Below are 23047 nucleotides of genomic sequence, written 5' to 3'. Positions count from 1 at the left end.
TCTGCTATACACGTTTCCTCTGTTGCCACGCACAGAATCAAAGAATCACCACAACTGGAAAAGACCTCCAGGACCATCAACTCCTACGTAGCAACAATACTTCCTCACTAAACCACGTCCCTTAGCACTACTCATGTATTTCCACATCAGTTTGAATGCCAGAAGAATACTCAAGCTCCCAGCTTGGTTAGGTCCAAAAAGTAGTACCTTACATCTGTGCAGAGCCACACTCAAGTCTGGCAGAACCGGCTTGAGTGTGATACTTAAGCCCAGAGCTGAAGTCTGGTTTCAACAGTAAATTTCTTCTTCGTGCTGCTCCTCCAGCAAGATCTCCTTCAGATTGCCGTTTTCTGTTTTCCATCAGTCAAACTCTTGCTTTCTGGAGAACTGTGCTCTTTGCCACATGTCAATAGAATCCAAGTTACAATGTAAGTAACAGACATATTCCTCAAAGCAGCTGCAGAAAATCACTCAGACAGTTAATATACAGAAGAATTCCTTTCATTCTCCCCTCAAGATGGTGTAATGTAAACACCACAACTAGCAGCTTTGGTTTTAATGAGGCCAAAATGGGGGCCAAACCCTAATTTCCTCTCTTAGTTCGTGCTTCTGACTCACAAAAAAATGTGAAATTATTGAGAATTCTTAACTGATTAAAAGAAAATATGATATAAATTTGCGTAGAGAAGAACAAACTCCTACAGAGAGCTCTAAATGCAGATGCTCCATGGAAAAGTTTTTCCTCTATTATGAATGAGCTTCAAAGATTAGTGAGATCACCCAATCTATCAATGTAGATACTGGAAAGCAGCACCTCCACTAAACCCAATGTCCCTACATTATCCCAGCAGCATAAGTACAGCTATCATAAAATCATAGAACAGAATTCAAACTAGAAGCCACAAAGTGTCAGGATAAGACTTTTCTTGGCTCTGCCACTAACTTGGAGAGCAATCTAACTCAATATTCTTCCAGACTGCATATAAAGAACTGAACAGTTGAACAAGACTATCCAAGAGGGATGAAATTTCAGCGCTTTGCTGAATCTGGGCTAGTCTACAGGTACACAGAGAATTACTGTAAGTTACTATGCTTTAGGTATCCTTACACAACAAAGTAGTAATTAAAGTTGTCATGAGTTTTTGTTAGTAGTGAGAATTGATTAGTTCTTTCAAAGCCACTCAGGGCTACAAGCTGAGGTCAAAGACTGCTATTTCATTGCCTGTCCTACAAGTTCTGACAAGCTCATGAATAAATCCATGGGAAAAAAAAAAGAAAAAAACATTTTAGAACAAGATATGAGAATGACAAATTTGAGGCAAACAGCTATGTGCTTTGCAAGCTACCTAGTTTGTTAAATAGAAGAAAAATGTTGGGGATAGCTAGTGGTTTTATATGTCAGGGCGCTGAAGCTCACAGAACTCCATAGCTTCAGCAGCATCAACAGAAATCTGTTACATACGCAAATATAGGTGCACATTAATCACATTTTTATCAATCTCTTCAGGCCCCTTGTCTTGAAATGATGCCTTTTTAACACCCCTAAACAGATAGCATACTCGCGTCACATCAGATTTGATGTTTCAAAATATTTTCCATTCTTTCCTCTAGTTTTCAGACGCTTCTGTCTGCAGTTATCCCATCAACAGGATTGTTACATTTAAAAAAAATTCTGCAACTTACTGCAAAATGTCATTGCACAATGAGCTGTTAAAGGAAGAAATGAAAGGAATAGCCTTAGAGTTACTCACCACGTCCCTCCTGGAGGCTGAGAGATTTCCAGGAACAATCCCTCAGCTCCCTGACCTGGGAAGTTTATTTCATGAGTAAATGGGAAGGAGGAAATGCAGGAAAAGCATGTGTGATCTTACAAGATTCCTAAAGCCTTTATCAAATGAGACTGGAAGCTTTTCAAATAAATACATATGAAACAAACTAAAACAGAGAGACCCTTAATGGGGAATGGGAAATGGAAAATGAATTTCAAAAAAGTACTCCTGAAGTAAAAATGCGTGGTACTGAATTGTAGATGTGAAGAGGTGAGTCTGAAATGTACAGACTCAAACCTCAGTTGGTGAAAGAAATAAATTGCTTAAACTGCCTAGATTTGCCACGTGTTTTAATAAACCAAATACAATTTCTGACACACTCATCAGTAAAAGAGAGGAAAGTGAATTGGATCTGACTTATGCATAACCATAAGCACTTACAAATACTGGTAGGTTGTTTTTTCAACAGCACAGTGTTCAGTGCTCCAGGTCACTTACTGTGTCATGCCCAGCTGCCATGGACAGCTACCCTCAAATACAGTTCTCAAGCACATTTTCACAGTTCCTTTAAGAATGAGAGAATCTGAATAATGTTAGGAAAGCACCCTTAAAGGGATTATCTCTCTTACCTTTGAATAATGCTGATAAAGTCAAATACCTCATGGTATTCACCTGCATATACAATATTGGTAGTAACCTAGGAATGTAACAGCTCATTTCATACACAGGATCTGACAAGAAGGCCATAAGAAGGATGTCATGGCAACATTTTAATAGTAAGAGAGATTTACAAATGCAGTTGTTTAAACATGGGTTTGCTAGCCAGAGTATCTGTATAGAAGTGCTGAGCTATGTTACAACTGCCGTGAGAAACAGCATCTGGACATGTCTCAAATTCAACTGTCCCCTTAGGCTAAGAATAAATCAGATAAGGACACCCCACACACTGCTTCCACAAAGCCAAGTCTCTGTCTTCAAAGGTGTAATCTCTGCTCCATAGGTCAATGTCTTCAAAACTCTTAAATACCAGGATTATACCCTGGGGAGCAGAGGTACTTCCTCACTCTTAATCTTCCCGAAAAGCACAGAATGTGAATACAGTAGCATGAGGCTGGCATATGTGGAGCATGAAAACAAATGTCCAAAATGAAGGAGTTTACTGCCAGAGGCAATAGAACAACAGAATAAACAGCTGGAATAAAACAGAGCATCTTCAGAAAGTCTTATAATGTTTCTGAATCCTAAACAGACGTATAAACTGCTACGTACTCAAATATATTAATACTTTCAACATTGTGAGATTGAGATTTTCAAGTCTTAGAACACAGGTTTGTAATATAAATCAAGAGGTTTTTTGTAAAATTAAGGGAGTATGCTTATCTGTACTTTGTATTTCAGTAACTTGCCATGTCTCAATAGACTATTAGCATCTCACCCTCACTATGACCAATTATTCAGACATAGAGGGATAAATGTTTGAGTTTTTATGTGCAGCAATGAGTCCGCTCAATCTGCATGTTCTCCTCAGTTAGCACTAGGGGATTACTTAGGCCAAAGGACTTTCATCTTCTACAAAACAAAAATTGGTGTCTGCGTTTGTGGTTAAACTTATCCTACCCTAGTCACACACTTAATTGTTTTAGGGCACAATGGCTTCAACAGTTTTATGTGGAAAACATGACTCACTGACTTACTGCAAAATACTTCTGCTTGTGTTTTGCGCTTTAAACTAGTAGCCGTGACTTTCTTTTAGAGGTTCTCTTGATCTTGGTAAACTACTGCTAAAGTATTCATACTTTCTTAATGTTGGATTCTTTCCATTTGAGAATGACCTTTCAGTTAAGAGACACACTTCTTTCTAGTTGTGCATCTGCAAAAAACTGTACCAGACTTCTGTTTCTTTCAGCTAACTGTGGAAACTTGCATCACACCAACAGCCTGGGCAACAAGTAGCTCTGTATTTCATTAGGATGTTGGTACCCATTGTTCACTGGCTTCAACAAGCAGCAGCTCACAGACTCACAGACTAAAAACCACATAGAAATCAAGTAAATTATTAGTTACTATAGAAAACTCCGCAGAACAAGACTATTTAACTCTAATGATCAATGTAAAGTGATTTTAAGAACCCTTTTGTGATTCTGGAAACATGTTGTGATCATGACAGTTTGCCTGATATCACTTCATGCTAACATTTTCCTTTATTATTGCTCTTATTTTAATACATAATTTTGTTTGAAAAGTTACATTAGCTGTACTTGGGAGGATGAAAGAGCCATTCTATCTTCTTGTAAACTGAGTTAATTTAATTTTGCACATAACAAACGTATTTTCACAACATAACCCTCTTCTCAGGAAAATCCTCACATTGGAGGGATGCTAACTACAATGTCTTTTTAGTGCAGGGTTTTAGAAAATTCAATTCTCCCCCACGATAACCATACAAATTTGCTGGTTTTGGTTCTATAACATTTCTCCCAAACCTCAGTTTTCACTGTATATAACTAATACAAGATGAACATCTAAAGACTTTGGAAACATACAATATTGTCAGACTATTTGAACAAAGTCTGAGGGATGTTTGGACTGAGCCACTGAAGCTTCTTCCTGTGATTTCAACGTACCTTGGAGCAGGCTGGAAATTTCTAGATCTCAGCACTTACTTTCCATCAGTGGAGATCCAAACAACCAATCTTTAAAGTTAATGAAACTCCTGCGATGTGACAGTGTCACAAGTCTGCCCTAATTACTCTAAACTTATACGTAATGAAGACTGTCAGAACAAAGAATGAAGTGACCGTCCTGCGTACAGCACAGTGTTGAATTCAGTGGGAAAATAAACACTGTATTTAATCTTTGCTCTCAAGCATTCTTTAGGAAAACCACTGACCTCAGCAGCAATATCTATTTGCTAGAAAAACATTCCAAATTTATGATTAAAACCCCTTAACTTTTAAGCATTTTTGTGCAGTTATCACACAAACATTCTATTTATACTGTTCTTGGCAGAACTAAGAAAAATTTCTCAGGCTATTTTTCTAGAGATTAACAGACACTTGATTTAGGGAGACCAAAGTGCCTTAGATGCTACATCTCAATGCAGCTATTCTAATTCAGCCTTAAACATAAACAGGGACCCGTTCTTCAGATACATCCTTTCCATGAAAATTTGCAGTGCAATGTGAATAGGCTTTATGTAACCCACTGCAACACAGAAATTCTGATTTCTGGATATCATTCATCTGAAACTGGCATCTGGCACCAACACATATAACCTGTAACTAGGCCACCATATAGGGCAACTACAAATAACAGAAAACCTATGCTTGGTATTTTATCAAATTTATATGGTAGAACAGATAATGGTGACAGAGAGAAGTAGCTGCCTGCAATGAGCTTTTGAATATTGTTCCCCTGGTACATGTATTGTCCATTTCTGAACCATAAAGAACTAAATTTTGCCTTTTCTTTGCAATTTTCCTGCTCATCTCCTTCTCCACTCTGGTTCCTCTAATGAGAAGAAAACACAGTAGACGGCTGAGCTTGCTCAAGTTCTTTGCTGAAAAATGCAATCCAAGCAGGAAACCCTCTTGGTGCTGTGAAGTCCACTGGATTTAGCTGTATAGATCCACAAGCAATCATTCTTCTACCATATTCACCAGACATTTCTGCACTTTTAAGGCTGAGCAATATGAGCAATTACAAAGCAGCTTTGCAGCAAATGGAAGATTTTGCTTCTCTACATACCTGCACAAGCATTCCACAGTTTTTTGGCCTAAACACATCTAACTCAGATTGTTAGACAGGCCCCTTTCTTTGCACCACACTTCCATGTGTCTGATAGTATTTTCAACATCCCAAACGATTTGGGAATATAACTCCAATCTCAGTAATAATTTAGGATCCTAAGATCTAGTTACATTGATTTTTAATAATAAGTATTACATTACTATTTCACATTATTCAGAAAGATAGCGCCTTGAGGTATTACTCATTTAGGTACTTCTGAAAATATTTTTTTCTGGGCAGATTCAATTCTTAAGTATGTATTTAAATACTACATTTCTGACATAGTTTCCTCCTAGCTATATTCAAGCCATAAAGCCAAAATCAGATAAACAGCTTTGATCCAAGTTACTGCTTTAGTCATTAGGCCTTTCTACAGCTTTATGCCAGCTTCTGGAAATGAAGTTTGCCATGCAGCAATAAATTTAAATATCATAAGCAGTTACCTCAGAGAGCTTGAGTTAGGCTCAGAGAGCCTAAGACAGCTTCTCCTGTGCTGGAAGTAGTGTTTCTGCTGTAGCACTTCCAGTATAGCTCTTTGAACACAGGACTCAACTTTCAGGTCCAAGATGACCTGTTTTTCAAGCCTGCAATCCAATATGTTACTGTATTTCCAATTACTTTTCATCTAAGCATACAGACCCAAGTTCTAATCTCAGTGACAGTGGCGCACAACCAGAGGAGATCAATCAGTCATTTATTCCAGACTTCTGCTAGAATCGGGGCAGCAAAAGTTGGCCCGTATTCAGTTAATGACCTGGAAACTATTTTTCAAGGCACAATTTTGCGGTCAATTTTGTAACTCCCTCTAGTGGCAGCAGATATCAAACAAATGAGGCACAATAGAGACCTAGGCACATACTGCACACTGCCTGTAATAAGAGAAGGATCAGAGACTGCACATAGCCAAAATCCCCGTTTATTTCCTTTGCCAGTATGCGCCACGTTCATGTAGCCACATGCAGTTTCCCCACATTTTGCAGACATTACCGTTCTTCTGGTTGCTGTGAGTACTTCTGCACTAAGTTTTGCTTTCCTCTTCAGGGAAAGGCACAGAACAATCCACTCATTATCAGCTGATTTATGAGCACAGGGTTTGCTCCTAGCTTCTCTGGTTTCAATTTCAAACCTGATGACAAACTTGCAACTTGAATCAGAGATTGAGGAATGTGGCAGGCTCCACACGCTAGTCTGACTTGCAGCCTTTTCGGCATTGGCAGAATTTGACTCTGCAGTGAGCTACATTCTAATGAATACTTAAAAACAAATTCCTAACAATAGAAGAAGCAGATGGCTTTGGGAGAGAGCAATTTACAAGCGATGAAGTGGCTCTTCCATTTCTGACAAAGAAAAATTTGCCCAGCAGCAAGACACTGAATCCTACATTCTGTCTTTGGGAAGTCCCTCCTTCTTAATTAAAACCACCAAGGAAAATTCTTCTGTAAGATATTTCTCATTCTCCCAGCTTTCCCCAAACTATGCCTTAAAATATGTACAGATAGACTTTCTGTACGTGATCCTGTCTTCATCCACCAGCTAATGCAGGAGCCTGCTAAAAGGCAATTGCCAGGTCAATTATGAAATAAGAAATATCCCTTATCACAGCCTTAGGGTTGCAGAAAACCCCAGATCTAAGCTTCAGCAGAATCCACTACAATGTGTGTGTATATATATGTACATATATATATATATATATATACATTCTGTCTATTACTCCAAGAAGGGTATATTAACCAAAACAGATGATAATCTTCCACTAATAGTGCAATGTGACATTCTACAGGGTGTGGGATGTCTTCTGATACCTTCAAAAACCGAAGGCTATGAATCACACTGTAGTGGTATGTCCTGGGACATGCTTCTGAAGTAGGACAAACCATTTGTCATTGTGCCATCTGATCACAAAACTGTCCCTTTATTGGAGGGAATGGCCTCAGGTTGTGCCAGGGGAGATTCAGGTTGGATGTGAGGAAATGCTTTTTCCCCAAGAGCAGTCAGGTGCTGGAACGGGCTGTCCAGGGAGTGGTGGAGTCACCGAGGTGTCCAAGAAACGGGTAGATGTTGTACTGAGGGATGTGATTTAGCGAGAAATATTCGTGACAGCTGTACAGTTGGACTGGGTGATCTTAGAGGACTTTTCCAGTCCTGGTGATTCTATGAATTAAGCCATCAACTTTCTACTGCAACAACGTTTTATTCCCGCAGGTATTATTAAGGCAGTACTGTACCACAGAAATAATGAAGTTGCTAAGTTAGGACCAGAATCTCAAAGAATACTGGAAAAAGAAGCAGAATACAAAACAGGGAAATAGTTGCTCGGAAAGAGATAGAAGTTGTATTTTAAAGTGAAGTAGTTTCTTTAATGCTAAGTAGGCATAGACTTGCTTTCTTCAAAGTCGATAGTTCCAAAAATGATTAGTGAATCTTGGTTCCTATTTTAAGATAATTGAAAAGGGTGATTTTTAGAAAGGGACATCAAAATTCTGACAATGTTTCTCATCAGCTAACAGCTGAATTTTCAGAAATAATTCGGCATATTTAAACATTTTATCTAGGATGAATTTCTTCAGTATCTTCTAACACAGGCTTGTACTCATATTTTCTAACAAATTAGGGAAGGTATCATAGCATACCAACACTGTGTTCTGTGCCAAAGTTCCCTTTCTGTAGACACTCCAATGCCATGTGCATTTCCTTTTGAAAAAAAAAAAAAAAATCAACCTCCTAGTTTATGTTTATATATCTGTACTTTCCCCTTCATTTCCTACCAATTCCTAATACATATGCTCTGACATTCATGGCCCATGTTTTTTTAATGCTATTATTCTCTGCTTTTATTTGGTTTGAGTTTGCTCTTAATGAGGTGAACTTTGCACAGCTCAACTCCAGCTCCTATAAAATCTGTCATGAATGGCCAGATTTAGCGATTTTGTACAGAGAAAAAAAAAGCGTACATACCACACAGCTGTACTTGGAAACAGATGTTTTACTCCCTTTAAAGTGAACTAATGAGGGCGGGGATATGGAACAGATAGGACAGGAACATTTCTGCCTAGATTTTGAGTTTGAAATTTTGGAAACAGTGCAGAAAAGAATGGTGGGGGAGAAGGGTGGTAAATCCACTGACAAAATCTGCACAGCTGCGCTGACATCAACGCTCTCTCCAGTGTCAGTTCCATCCAGCAGCTCAAGAGAGCATCCCATAAAGTGAAGGCCAGATTTCATTTGATGTCAACTGCCGTGACTTTATTGAAATCGATCTATTTATAGAAGTTCAGGATCTGGTCCTCTGTGTCCTTGCATTCAGCAAGAGTAAGAATCTCTAAATCACATTTTTCAAGGCTTCTGTAAAACAGAAGGTAGATCAGATCAGATGCTCCAAAAACCACAGCTTCTGATGAACATTTGGTGAAAGTGAATAATTTTTAAACTGACTTGGCCCACCAGTGTGGCCTTAAAACATGGAATCGTATGCTGCTAGTTCAGAAACATTTTTAGCACCTCCACCTAAACTTGCTCCTAAAGACACATTCAGAGAATGAAGAAACTTGTGATCATGATTTAGCTCCATTAGAAAGATGCATCAGTTCTGATTTTGTATAAAAAGATGCATCAGGTTTCCCCTCTGATTCCTAGCCTAAACTTAAAAAAGAAAAGAAAAAATTCTTGATTTGTCTTCATATGTTGTTCATCAATCTGCTCACTATAGCACAGATCAGACTCACAGCAGCAAGAAAGAATCATCTGCTGTATAAGGCTATGTGAGACACGGTCATTACATGTAGAGCAATGTGGACTTAGTGGGGCCCTTCCTCCCCTGGGGACTACGGTAATATAAATTATTAATAGTAAAAATAAACATTGGCTAGCTTGAACTTCTCTTCATTCTCCTAGATCTTCTTTTTGTTATGGAATTAGCTAAATAAAGCCCACTTGAAAGAATGTTTCATTGCAAACTATCCAAACAAAACAAAATTGAGATAATTGGTTCTTAAACATTAAACACTCCAAAGTAGATTGCTTTGGAAGCATCCAACAAAGCAATGTATATTAGGATACATATGGTAAATTGAATAGTTAATCAAAACGCAGCCTAAACGAGGTTACATTTACTTTTAAACAGATCTTCAAGTTTTGTCAGTCTGATTCTGCCTGGAAGATACTTTTGGATGAACAGAATTGCAACAACATACTTTCCAAACTCATAAATCAAAAGAGTTGAACTCACAGACTCACTTCTGGACATAGTTTGACTTTGAAAGATCTAGATCATCTATACTGTAAAACCTACTACCCCTTAAACCTATTCTAGTCTAAAAATGTTATCTTAGCAAAGACTACTGTTTCAAGTGCTTATTCTAAAACATTTACTTTCCTGAAAGTTGCATAGGGAGAGCTGACGTAAGGAGTTCTGACAAAAGATCTCTGAAGGAGTGTGGTGATACCTTCCACCAGAACTGATTACGGAGTTCACATCTGCCTTGGCCTCCACAAACTTCCTTTCTTCAGCCCTGTGATTTTGTTACTGCTATTAAATTCAAATATTTCACAGTCAGCAAATACAGAGTGTCTGTTTTGGTATGTGAAGTCTCCCTTTTGTTACCCCTTAGAATAGTTAATGCACTTGCTATGTATTTCTTAAAAGTATTCCTAGCAAGACAAGAAAACGATCTCTCTCACGACAGTAAAATTTGGAAAAACAAACGAACAAACAAACAAAACAACAACAAAACAAGAAAACCAACCAAAAACAAACAAACAAACAAACAAAATCTAATTTAGAAAGTAGCAAAAAGTAGATGAATGGTAACCAAAATCACAGAGTAAAAATGATTTTAAAAACTAACGTACAGTAGAAGAATTTTTCTTTGGAGGTCTGCCGTGTGCATGAAAACAGACTAGTGGTAAAGCACTGAAAGTGCAGTTCTTAATGAGCCACATGTTTACCTTCTCACTTATCAATAACTGACATTAACAAGACTTCTGCCAGAGATAATACATTCCTGGAAGCGACGGGCTCTTCACAGTCATCGAGCATAAGCTGCTCACTGGAAAAGATAGACATTACTTGAAGTGCTAAGCAGAAGTTGCTCAGTAGCAGAAACAGTTGAGTTGAAACCATGCTTAGTCCAAACGCTAACCTAATGTTAAGGTCCCTTGAACTGTTGTGAATACCATCAACAAATGTGACAAGAGTCACTTGTGAAAATGAGTTTTTTTTGTGCACCAAAAGAAAATATCAATCAGACCTCTGTCTCAAACTTCTTCACAGTTCATGAACTCCAGTCTTTGCTCCCCGAGGACTCAAAGCTTTTCCTATAACTAGCAGTCACAGCTGCATAGGGGTTCATATCCCACAGTTTTCCTTAGATCTTGGACTGCTTTACTCTGCATCTATGCTGAAGTATGACAACAAAATTCCCACAGAAGAGATAAGTGAGAACTTCTGACAGTTTATTTCTTCTTCTACCCCAAAAGATGCAGGTAATTCTGGCAAAAGAAGTATTCTAGATGATTATTTTGCTAGTGGAGCTAAATCTTTTTGAATTTTATATTTCAGCATTTCTTTCAGCGCTCATAGCTATGCCAGAACCTCCATAACACAAGTTTTCTATAGAGCTTCTCCAGAATACTTAGGGTGTGTAATAAATCGAGAATAGTTTTGATAGGTATTAGTAGACTGTAGATAATGTAAATAATAGTGTACAGCTACATTACCAGCACCTCACTCTATCAAAATATTGGTATTATTTACTACTAAGATGCTTCTTGAAGGAACAAAACAATCCAGCAAGGCTGTACTTTCTATCAGCACTCTTTATACTTACACTATCTAAATTTACTGTGCACTCTACCAGCTTCTATACACACATCTTCTGCTAAATCAGCCATGTTGACCAATGAGAAAAAGATGGGAGGTGTCAAATCAATTCACTGTACATACTGATCCTTAATTCATCAGCTCCTACTGTCTTAAAAGAATGAGGTAAAAAAACAGTCACTTTCAGACATGGTATGCAGGAAAATGACAGTAGGTTTGTGTTTAGTTACAGTTCATAGAGCTGCAAAGAGATCTAAAACAAAGACAGATGGCCAAATGCATAGTTTATATTCATGCAGCTATCATTTCACTGACAATCCAAGAAGCTGTAGTGATGGATGAGATGACAATCAAATAGCTTTACATTTCAGGAGAGCACACAGGCAAAACAGTTAAATACCACAGTATTGCTATGAGTCCAGTGACATTAAGCCACACGTGCACTGACCCGACCTTTAGCATCAGGTAGGCATCATTTGTGGAAGACAGTGATCACACACCTTGCCAAATGAAACCGATACGACGGCAGCAGCATCCAGAAAGCTGAAAAGCACCACAGCGACAAGCCTTTCTGCTAATGAAGAACCATGCCAGGCTGACAGAACAGTGTGGCCCTGGGATGTTCTTCTATCTTCTTATATCCCCCGGCAGCTTTCCATCAGTTGCAGTATGACCCTCCAAAAAATCAGTACATGGATCATTGATCTTATGAACTCACAGTTGTGTTCCTCGACAAAACCATCAAGAATGTACAGCCAGAGACTGTATTGGCAGAAAATCACTTGGGCACTCCTCAAAATTCACACCCATTCGGATACAAAATGCACATACTGACAAGCAACCCCAGCAACATAAAAATCCAGATCCAGAATTAAATCCAGACACACAGCAGCAATGACACGATGCATTCGATATAATAGACAAAAAGCACTATGTTCCAAATGATTTGGTTTACTCAAGAAAGATATTTTGCAATAAGCTGCAGGCATAGTGCATTGTAAAGATAATCTGACAATTCTAGGTTACAGTATACTTGCTTACTGCTTTATATTAATCTAGAAATGGAGACAAATTCACAAGCAGTGTAGAAAAAGATTCACATATTACTACAGATCTGGAGATCGAAGTCAGTCTGGGTATAAAGTATGTTTGGACCAGAGATTTTTCCAGAAGACGCAGTATATGCTTTTTTCCAAAGCTCTTTCAGAGCACACATGCCTTAGACTTGCGTTATTGTTCTTGAAGAACTCATGCTCAAACAATTTTAAGATACTTTGGGCTGCTACTCATTTGTTTTGCAGTTCTGATTTTTGTTTGCATTGATTTTCTAAGGTTATTTAAATTCTTCATTTGTTAACAAATGATGTTGGCAGCAGAACACACTGGAATGCGAACACTCCAGAAAAAAAAGGGAGGGACAACTCAGCCCCAATGGAATTAGGAATAAGATCCAATGACTCCCAACAGGGTTTCACAAGGGATAGCTCTATTGTTTCCGTCAGTGGGAGTTGTGGATCAAAGTAGCATTTCCCATCAGCCTACATACAGGACTCTCACGAAAGGTGCCAGTTCCTTCAATATTGCTCTGTGGGCTCACATTACAGACACTGAATAACAAAAATATAATTACAGGTTTTCATATAAGCGTGTGCATGTACAAAAAGCATGAAATAAAGCACACAGTAAGGCTCAGTTAGGATATGTCAACACAGAAAACATAATGATGTTAGAGCTGTTATGTTACTGATGGAATTAAACATGATCCATCCACACCAACTGCTTTTTTTTTTTTTTTAATCTTCCATTGTAAAAAAGAAAAAAACCACAGTAGATAATAAAGCTAAGTAACTGTGAACATTCACAAATGGGGAAAAGCCTGTGAATTATCTGTATAAAACACGCACCAGCCACATCTTCACACAGATTTTAAAAAATGTAATTGCTCTGTCAGGTACGTACGCATTTAGAACAACTGTGTGTCAAATCTGTGAGAACGGTGGCCTACTGCTTTAACTTTACAGATCTCATCAAGCAAAATCCTTCCTCATAATCTGGAGAAATGCTCTAAACCCTTCCTACAAAATTTCAGTTATGGAACGTAAACTCTGCAGAAATTCAGTGGAAATTCAGTGCACAGAAAAACTGTATGTTATTTTCATCATATTTTGCCTGCACTAATAGAAACATAAACCTGTTCATGCTAGCTCTAACACAGTAAACACTGTGACCCTGAAGCACGCTGGGGGCTCTCTGTTTCCTCCCTATTTGGTTATCTGTTGAGTCCTAGCACTGGAGGATGACTTTTTTCCTCTTCCCAAATGTGGCAATTTACACAGAGGTTATGTAAGTGCAAAGAATTACAGAAAAAATGTAAGTGGAAAGTACATATTTTTAAAATGCACTTGAATAACTCAAATGTGGCTGAACTGACATTATTCAGACTTTCCAGTCTTATTCAGTACTGGATTGAAACCAAGCACAAGACATTTCAGGCCCAAAGGACATTTTAAAGAAAACTCTAAGTACCTATATTTCATGTTTACAGTATCTGTCTGGGAAATCTCTGCTACCTAAAGACAGACTTACTTATCTCCTCACAGAATCAAACAGAAGGGATGTAAACTAATTACAGAGAAGCCTGGATCAGCTTGGAAGCACAAGGACTGAATCAGCCCCAAAGAACACCCAAAAAAGAAACCTGGATTCAAATGTCTGTATTCTTCCAGCAAAATATAGATGCAGAATCAGATCCAAATTTTACATTGAAAGTTCACTTCTAACCTGTGCAGACACTAGCTCTAGGCCCAGTTCTGCATTCCTTCCACACCCAAAACTGGAGATCAGCCTGAATAAGGAATGCCAGAGAGAAGTGAATTTCTTATCTTTGCGGCAGATCTTGTTTGGCCATTACGTGCCTGTGAACCTGCCAAAACTCAAATGTGTGACAATGCTGAATAGTTCAGTTCCAAGACTGATTAGGTTTTGTAAGATTTCTCTTCCAGGACACTTAAAATAAGGTGGAACTTTTTCATAAGCATACCTAACTGTTCATACCTCCTGCATATGCTGAGAGGTTCCAATACTTCTGCTTACAAGCAATTTTCAACAATGGAAAAGATCCTAGATTTGTATAAAGAATGAGGAACAAAGGAAATAAGTTACATATTTCCAAAACTGGGGAACATATAAAAGTACGGTTATACAAAATGCAACAGAACAATGTAAAATAAGATTTTAAAAAATTAAATTTCACAGAGAGCAAGTAACAAATGAATAAATAAATAATATAAGAGGGTACCTCGGCCCAGCAGTCCCTGCTTATCATTCTTCAAAATCACAGGGTGGCATTGTGCACAAAGGTGCACATAGGTTTTTTTCCCCCCTAAAATGTTGAACTGAATAGAAATTATGTTTTCAGGCACCGAGTATGTGAAGATACATTGGTTTAAAACAATCTGCTTTTAGGGAGCATAAACTGATAACAGAAATTGAAAACCTGGAAAAAGTGGATAAAAATTGCTAAGTCCCAAACCAACCTATACGTCTCTCTTGTACTAGCAGAGGTGTCATCTTATGATCAGAACTAAACCAAGGATTCTGAGCACCTGCCGCCATCAGAGGCTGGCTGACAGTTTTAGCATGACTTTGTATCAGTGTAATTTTGGATTGTCACCAGCCAGTGACCTTCCAAATGCCATTCTGGCCAATAACATTCTGGTTAATTCAACTCTGTCTGTTCCTTTTTGCTCAGTTCTTCGGCCAAGATCAAGCGTGCATATTAAACTAGTATTAAATCCACTATCTTATATAAAATGTCTATTTCTCTTCCAATCTAGTCTCACTGTTCATTTCATCCAAATGGCATAATTATGAGCCCCTCTAAGCCATTTCTCACTCCCCAGCTTTTGTGTAACTATCTATACCCAGAGTCACTGTTCTGTCCCGGTGCACTATAACTCTACATCATCTCTCTTTCAGCTCTTGAGAGAGAGATACATTAAAATCCTAACTTTCCCCTCCCGGTAGACTGACTTCCGTTTTAGCTATAATGGTACTCCACCTTTCAGGTTCTTTATAAGGAAGGATGTTGCAAAGGAATATTAGGAAGGAATTAGCTGCAGAAGAGTGTAAAACAATATTGGCGGATCTGCTATTTACATGGTCCCAGGCCCCTGCCTGGACTGCTCCTAAGGGAGCAACCCAGGGCTGCAGTGAACATTGCAGAGCAACTTCGCTGCTGTTTTTCATCTTGACAGAAGGAAATCATCTCGTCTTAATACTGCCCCTTAGGGAACGCCATTGCATAACACGCTGCTGGCCTATATTTCCCTGTTCTTGGCTCCAGGCTCTTACCAGAAACGCCACTCCTTCACTTCAGTTTCTGACTCTATTACAGAGTACTGCACAGACACACAGGATAGACACAAAGGAGCTGCCAACTCACGGATGCCTTTTTATTCCTCTAAACAGTATCCAGAACCTAACTAGAGGAAAATTTTAACAAGCTCATTGCTCACTACCACACCGCAAATGTTGCATCTCTGAAAAGTTTCTCTCCAGACCTGAGGCCCGAAGTGAGCTTGGTCTGCCCCTCTGTAAGATCTCCTCCCTGTTTTGGCACTATTACACGTAGCACTTATGTCATCCACTCCACAGAAATCAGGGCAGCCGCATGGAAGTGGGCAACTGCATGAGAAATGAACAGAAGCGAGAAGCCTGGAATATTCATGTTCCACTAGACACCACATCCTTCTTAGACAACTCCATTCAGCACAAAATGTTCCCTCAGATATATGTTGCATTGTTTACTGTCCCTACAAATGATCTTTCTATGCTTTTGTTTTTTGTTTTAATTAAAGCCTTTCCAAAAAGAATACGCAATGTCTCTCATTAAAAGGTGTAGCCCCCATATGACAGCTGTTCATGGTTAGTGACAGATTAAGTCTTGTTACCAATAAAGGAGATGACAGAACCAAGAGTTTTGAGCACTGGTGCTGTACTGTGTCTCTGGTTCAAGCTTCCATGTTCAAGAAATATATAATGTTGTTTTTCTAAATTCTTTCAAGTTTTTCTGCTTGATGAACAAGTCAATTTCCATATGGCCCAACTTACTTGAAATTTATGAAAAGAGGAAACTAAACTCTGTCTGAAGCAAACTGTAACTGCGCCATGACCCAAAATTTAAATACATATTTAGGAGCAAGTAAAATACAACTAGCCCATATGACACCTACAAAACACAAAGCACAGAGGAGATGGAGGAAACGTTGTCCTGCTTCTTCTACTCTTCCATCTGCTTCAGACAGGCAATGACCTACGAAGGAGTTGCCGGGTGTTTCCCCCTGGATAAAATGCTTCCGCATCTCCTAGCGCCTACGCAGCCCCCGCAGGAACGCCAGCATCCCAGCAGCCCGCAAACTCCCGGGGAGCCTTCCCACCCCTCTGCAGCGAAGGCACCCCTCTCGTTTTCCCGCAGCTCTCACCGGTGCGGTGCCGGTCGCCCCGCGGCTCTCGAACGCCGCCCCTCTGCCGCCGCCACGCCGCTCCCCGATACCTCTCACCGCAGGGGCCGGGCCGGAGTTTCGCCGGGACGCAGCGAGCAGAGCCGCTGCCTCTCTCTCTCCTCCCGGAGCCGGCTCTTCGGGCTCAGCACCGCAGAGCTCCCGGCCAGCTGCTGACTACCCGTCCCCTCTGCAGTCCCGCAGCGCTGCGGCGGCCGTGGGGGACGTGGAAAGGCCGCGCCGCCGGGAGGGCCCCGATAGCCGCCGCTTATCGCCGCCGTCCACCACCCAGCTGCGCTCCGCTTCCAGGAAGCCGAGGCTCCGCAGCGGCTGTTTGCTGCCGGACGCCGATCGCCCCGTCCCGCTCGCTGCCTCCCTCCCTCCCTCCGATCCCCCTCATGCTGGCAGGGGGGCTGGGAAAGTGCGGCGAGGCTCCGGCACATGCCGAGCTCGCGGTCCGGCTCGGACCCTCCGCTATTAAGCAGGGCGCACCCGCAGCGCCCCCTGCTTCGCGCAGCGCCGTGCTGCGGGCCGGCTCCGCACGCCGGCCATCCGCCCCTGCCCGCGCTCGGCCGGCTCCGACCTGCTCGCCCTTTCGCTCCTCAGACATTTCCTCCCTTCTCATTTTTCCCAGTCATTGCTCACTCTTCCTCTTCCTTACTCTCTGAGCCTGTGTCCTCCTATTACCCTCATCTGTCTTTCCCTAACCACCAATTTTCAGCTTCCCACTGCCTTTCCCCATTCTATCCATATTGGTGATCGGAGCATGGTTGGACTGGGTGATCCAGTGGGTCTTTTCTAACCTTGGAGATTCTATGATTCTATCCTTCCCCGGGTTTCCTATTACCAAACACGTGCAACGTGTTCTTTCGAATCCCTGTTGACCAAACCCCTCTGACCCTTCCCGCTGTACTCACCACTGACCTTGTTGCCTCTTCCTCAGACGGGCACTGCTCCTCAAGGACAAACTCCCTCTTGCTGGCTTGCTGGTCACCTTCCAGACAAACCTGGCAAAAAGATGTGAATTGGTGGTGTAGAAAGCAGCAGCACCACCGAGATCCTCTGAGGTTCCTCGCCTCACCATATGAGTCCACCCAAGTCACCCCTCTTTGCTTTTGAACAATGTCTCACCAGGCCTTTTGTAAACACCAAACTCAAACGTGTTCCTGCCTTGGGCACAGCACCTGAGGTTATGGTGTGTCTCATCCATCTGCCGTTCTCCCCTGTGTTTTTTAGCATCATTTCCCTATAGAGTTAGCAAGCTGACTGACACAGCACAGCAAGCGAGGCAGTGCCTCTGAAGAAAATGAACTGGCCATACAGATGTTAGACATGCTCTCAGGAGAACTTCATTACTAATAGGGTTTGCTTTCCTTCTGATCATTCAGCAATATCTAGGGCATACATGAGACTTTTCCATCCTGTATCGGGAGGATAAAACAGAAACTAGAGATCTCAAAGCACCAGGTGACCACAAAATAACTCTTTAGGGCAAAGCAAATGCTTTTACAATACCTTATAAAACTGTTTACAGGCAAGTCTTGAAAACAGAAGATATCTCATACAGCTGAAAACGTTTTTAAGAAAGTGAATGAGAGGATTAATACTCATGATGGTGAGAACAATAGGAGACAAAAACAGACGTGCTGATGGAATTAGCACACAACTCAATTTCTTTGGGTTTTAGATGTCTTACGAAGACCAGCACTGTTGTTCTAGTAACAGTGAATTTCATATCTCATCAGCTAAGAGCTTGCTTGGTGGAAAAAGATGACATCAAAGGCACTGTTCCCAGCAAGACAAACTGCATGGGGATGTAAATACGTGGACCTGGATATGCAAACACATTGCATTCCTAATAATTGTAACCCTACTCACTGTTCTCTTGTTTTTTTCCTGGTATTATGGGCTTCTACGATAATCACAGTTTGAAGAAGCACTCCCTTGGCAAACACAACCACAGTGGTCTCACTTGGAGCGAGCTGTGTGCCCAGCCCCTCTGCTCACAGCTGCCAATGGCTCCAGACAGGCAGCACTGCCTATGTGTGCTCGAGCCCCAGAGGCACTGTGAGAGCTGTACCACATCATCTCCCACTGCTCTCTGAAACACGGGCTGTGAAATGCAACAGTGTGAGTGCGGACGCACGCCTCAGAGCGCCAGCTCACAGCACGGTGGAGCATGCTGGGACTATTTTAAATCAACGTAACTGGATTTGCAGGACAGTTGTCAGAGCACCAAATCTCTGCAGGAGCCCTACAAAACCACTGCCGAACAAGAAACCTTTACTGTCAGTGCCATTTCCTCTCAACCTGTAACAAACTTCACAGACCAAACCCTCAGCTAACACAAACGTTCCCACTACAGACATCCGTACTTAATTCAAACGAGGATTGGTCTTACTTGTTCTTATTTCAGTTTATTTTTTTATGATCTTTCTTTGCTCTGTCTTCATCTGGTGTGTTTATGTGGCTCATGCTTGGTTTTGATTATATTTAACTGCATTTCACATTACTTGCTCAACCATTTTGTTCACATTCTCTTTTTCCATGAAACTGTAATAAAACACTTGGCTACAGAACTTCCAAATTGAGTACTGATGTTTAGTGTAACTAACTATGCAGCAGGGTTCAAAGCAAGTTCTATAATGTCACAATTTACATGCTCTTGGAGACAATGGATACAAACTAAAAACTATTGTTACAAGCTAATTTCACATTCTTCTGCAATTTCCTGTAACATAAATACATTTAGTAATCTCATGCATATAATATACTGAAGTGTTGCCACTATTACAATATTTACAAAGAAAAACTAAAACACAAACACTGAGATGTCTCTCAGACCTATAGGGACAAAAAAAAAAAAAAAAAAAAAATACTGGTACAATTTTCTCTGATGATCTCCACACACTTCACAAGTACCAATTAGCCACTCAACATTCATCACAGCTCCTAAGGCATCACACATAGTTTGCCTGTAAGTAGGAGACTTAGTAATACCTCCTGTTTATTTCCATGGAAACTCTAAGAGATGCAAAGAGCACAATACTGCTGTTTGACAGAGCAAATTCTCAGCTACAAAACACTATTTTTCAATGTAGTCATCACCATTAGCTGTGCATTTTCACCAGCTATGAACAGGAGCCTTCATGCTGCACCAGTGCAGGTGACCACTGTCAGTGTCACCACTGCTGAAACGCAGCACCACAGCCTCACTGTGCCAGCACCCACTGGTTGGTCTCCATAAACATCCAGCAATTGTCGATGGATGTCAATGGGTGCCTTTTTTTTCCACATAGGGGAATCCAGTTTCCTCCCTTTGCTCCATAAGCACTTCCATGTCAGACACCACTCTGTCAGACTGCCCCTCTGCTGCCAGCTGTCACACGGCAACAAGATGTAACGGGACATTGGTGGGAAGGTTCAGCCCTACTGCCACACCACCAACACCCGCCTCTGACATCACAGGCCAACATCACAAAATAGGAGGCATTACTTTTGGAGCAGCCCTCATAAAAAGATCATTCTACAGTGACATATTCAAGATGATCGAAAAAGTATATGTTTACTGTCCCAGTCCCATCAGTGTTCTGGAATAATCAGAATAACATCATTAACATCATTGGCTTAAGTGACTTTTGTTTGGTTTCTAAACCAACTGAACCTACGCACAGGAAACCTGAGCATACTGAAGTACTCAGGAAGATCCAGACTAAACCAACTTCTAACAAAGGCATCTGTAAGCCAGAGCTCTGCTTATGCTAGCAATAGCTAATAACTCTGCAGTTAGTCTTCTTCCTAGAGCTGTTATGCTGCCCTGGACAAAGCAATCCACTTCCTTACTGCTCTTAGTGCAAGTAATATGCATACTAACTGCTTGTCTCTCCACCTTCTTTTCATTTTGTATCTTTTAATTTTAAAATGCTACTTGGATGCTTATGAACATGAAGTAATTTGCAGAGAAATAGATCATCTATCAATATACTCACTATGCACTTTTGCTACTATAACGCAACAAACTTTAGACATCATCCCTATATGAAGGATATTTAGTGAAATCTCCTCTGGGTGTGCTATAGTAAAACTAATCTGTAATTATATGCCTCCAGAGTTCTGAGCACAATATTTCTGCTTCTTTGTGCATCTCTCTGCCTGCACTGGAATATTTTAGCGCATGGTGTTACAGATCAGGAGGGAATGCCCAAGTAGCTAACAGAAGCAGAGTTCTGAAGCAACAGTGGACAGAGGCTGAACTCACCCAGCTTCAGTATTTCCAGATGTGACATATGGAAGAACTGAACTGCTTTTCCTCCCCTTGGCTTGCTCTTTTCTGTTTTCACCTATTATCGCTGCATCGGTTCTATTCGGTTAATAATCAGTGATGGTTCTACAATATTATTGTATAAATGTCTGTCTGGGTAGGCTCTGTAGGTGCACGGTGGGTTTGACTTGTCCATGCGTGGATGCAAAAAGTAAGCTCAGGAGAGCGAGCCAACAGTACAATGAATCGTCTTAATACAATTGTTTAATATTTTCCCAAAATGTTGCTAACCTCGGTTTATGATTTCAGCCATAAATCTATGAAATATCAGAACATTACAAGGTAAACCGTGCAAATTACCAACACGGGCAAGGCTACGAGCGTACAGAACGCACCGGGAGTAAACGTGAGAACCAACGAGCAGCGCGGCGCGCGGCAGCGCCACCGAGCGGCAGCGCCACCGAGCGGCAGCGCCACCGAGCGGCAGCGCCACCGAGCGGCAGCGCCACCGAGCGGCAGCGCCACCGAGCGGCAGCGCCACCGAGCGGCAGCGCCACCGAGCGGCAGCGCCACCGAGCGGCAGCGCCACCGAGCGGCAGCGCCAAAGCGCCCCGCGCGCCCCCTGCTGGGCATCGCCGGCACAGCCCGCGCCCTCCGAGCAGCCCTGCACGACTCGGTCGTTAACTAATAATTCAATCATAATAAATAATAATGAATTGTTTTATAAAGTGCTGTCATTCTTTCTTGCGATTGGCTGCAGATATCATTTCCAAATTAATACTTTTTCTCACAATCAGACAAGCAGCTGAAAGATAACAGATCCTGCCTTCAGTCCTTCAACCATCTCTGCCAAAGCCCTTTGACTCGGCCCCGGTTCCACCCAGAGAGCGCAAACTCGTCCTGAGCGGACCAGAAAGCAGCCAGAAGAGCCTGAAGCTCGACAAGAGCTCCATGCCGAGATCCTGAAAGAGGCTGCACAGAGAGGTGTGGGTGGGTGCTCCATCCCCAGAGACGCTCAAGGCCAAGCTGGACCACGCTCTGAGCAACCTGATTGAGCTGTAGGTGTCCCTACAGCTTCAAAGGTCCTTTTCAATTCAGATGATTCTACAATTCTATGAACCTAAAGGAGCATCTGGGACAGCACCAGCAAGGGACTTCCCTACAAAAGGGATTTATTACCGACTGAAGACAGAATAGCACCCAGAGCAGCGGCGCAGAGTGCTGAACAGCAAACCCTGCAGGACGCGAGGACACAAAGCAGCACTCTCCAGCCCAGCTCCAAAGGAAGACATTCAGCAACAGGGGCTCAGCAGATAAAAGATGGAAATATCAGGAGCCATGGTAGCTCAGATATTATCCTTGATCCGTCAAAAATTGATTTCAACAGCAGACAAAGCCTAATAACGTGCTCTGCCAGGCATACTGTGGGTAGTGCCAAGCAATTTTAAGAGCTATTGCAGGCCTTTCTGTATAAAATCATTCCTTTGTAGCAAAAAGTTACATTCCTACTGTTTCACAGATAGCACTGACAGCATCATTTATTCCAGGCTATAGCTATGGGCAGAGGATCCACAAACAGCAGTAAGAATCTTCTAAGAAAAGCTCAAAGTAGAGTCTCTATTCCAAGAAGTTTATTAAGCAGAGCCCTTTATCTAATTCTCTCTCTAAGAACAAGACAAAACTAAAATTCCAAACTCTACTAATGTGAAATTTAAAAGAAATTTCCAAGCAATTTCCTTTGATCCATCATATTTTTTCCTAATTTTTCATCAGGAATTCTCAATAAGCACTGGAAATGTAAATAAGTGTTGCTTAAAAAATACCTTTTTTAAAGGTAGTTATCTAAAGGTGTTATCTAATGGGCTCTGCAGATCCAGCACCAGCATGACTCCTTTTGAACCACTTTGGT

Source organism: Tetrao urogallus (assembly GCF_951394365.1).
Source record: "Tetrao urogallus genome assembly, chromosome: 16".
NCBI lineage: Eukaryota > Metazoa > Chordata > Aves > Galliformes > Phasianidae > Tetrao > Tetrao urogallus.
This window is presented reverse-complemented; position numbering follows the sequence as displayed.